Consider the following 1,352-nt stretch of genomic DNA (forward strand, 5'->3'; position numbering starts at 1 on the left):
AAAAATGATTGTTTAATTTTATCTTGTTTTGTTATTGTTTAAATACACCATTGTTTGAATTTTATAGTGCGTTCATTCACAAAAACAACAATTGTTTAACACCGTATTAACCAAGACAATAAGCTGCTGAAACTAAACTTTATATATAGTCGTCTTTTAGTGTCTATTTAGGTTTAGTGCACAATGCATTGTGTAATGAAAAGTAATTAGGTTTTACATTCTTTATATGCATAACTGACAATTTCACAAATCTAACAGAGAAGTTTCTACAAATTCTCAAGGAAGTTAAAGGAAGCGTTTTGAAATTTGGAGACGGATATTGAATTTCATGTAAGTATGATCGGAATATCATGAGTTTCTTAATTTTTGGAGACCACTTTTCTCGATAATCACTAATTACATGCGTGGATCATGCGTTTAATGTCAGATTTCAACAGTCTTGTTTTTACTCATATTTATATTAATAATCTTTGTATGTGAATTTATGTTAAGTCTGGGTTCAAATTACATGATAACAATGTTTCGTTTGTTTATTTCGTTTCAATATTTTAACCATAAATAACTTTTGTGTTTCATGTTCAAGCTTGTATATTTGTATTTTATACACTTTGAATTTCTATATAAATACTCTTTCTATTTTACAGATAGGTGGAAGAAAGATCAAATTTACTTGTTTTTGTTGAAAGACGTAGAATAAATAATTACAATTATATCGGTTATGTTACTAACCGATGATCTCTAGAATATTTATGTTTGTATCATAAAAGTAGCAGGAACGTAAGGACGACATCTAGTGGAAAGGCTTTTTGGAATTTTTAAATATTCTTTCTGAGACTGCTTGAAAATAGCCTGTTAAATGTTGGACGCGGTTTTGTAAAATGTTTTGTGAAATAGTGATAACATTTTATGTATACCCGATTCTTAATAAAAATTGTTTGAATCATTAATTGTTCTGTGTCCGAAACATTTATAGAAGTTGGGATCTACACTATAAAAAGATTGTTACAATAAATTTGTTTGTTTATTGTTAAGCAGAAAGCGATTGGTTATCTGTGCTGTGCCCACCACTGGTATCGAAACTCGGGTCTAGCGTTATATGTCAGCAGACTTACCGCTGTGCCACCGAGGGGCGTTATAATAAATATGGATATGCTATACGAGTAAAATGTCAAAATAACTGCGACCGGCATAGCCAGGTGGATAAGGGGTTCGAATCCCCATCCCACCAAACATGCTCGCTCTTTCAGCCGTGGGGGCGTTATAATGTAACGGTCAATCCCAGTATTCGTTGATAAAAGAGTAGCCCAAAAGTTGGCGGTGGGTGGTGATTGACTAGCTACCTTCCCTCTAGT

At 32.6% G+C, this 1,352-nt stretch overlaps 1 long non-coding RNA gene across 1 annotated transcript; it reads left to right on the forward strand.

Moving 5' to 3' along the window:
• The first annotated feature begins 256 nt into the window (after window positions 1–256).
• Window positions 257–947, forward strand: LOC111084645. The gene is made up of 2 exons (XR_002609665.1): window positions 257–330; window positions 645–947. It is a non-coding gene; the product is annotated as an uncharacterized LOC111084645 (long non-coding RNA).
• Window positions 948–1,352: the final 405 nt, after the last annotated feature.

Source organism: Limulus polyphemus, unplaced genomic scaffold, assembly GCF_000517525.1.
Source record: "Limulus polyphemus unplaced genomic scaffold, Limulus_polyphemus-2.1.2 Scaffold85645, whole genome shotgun sequence".
Classification (NCBI taxonomy): Eukaryota; Metazoa; Arthropoda; class Merostomata; order Xiphosura; family Limulidae; genus Limulus; species Limulus polyphemus.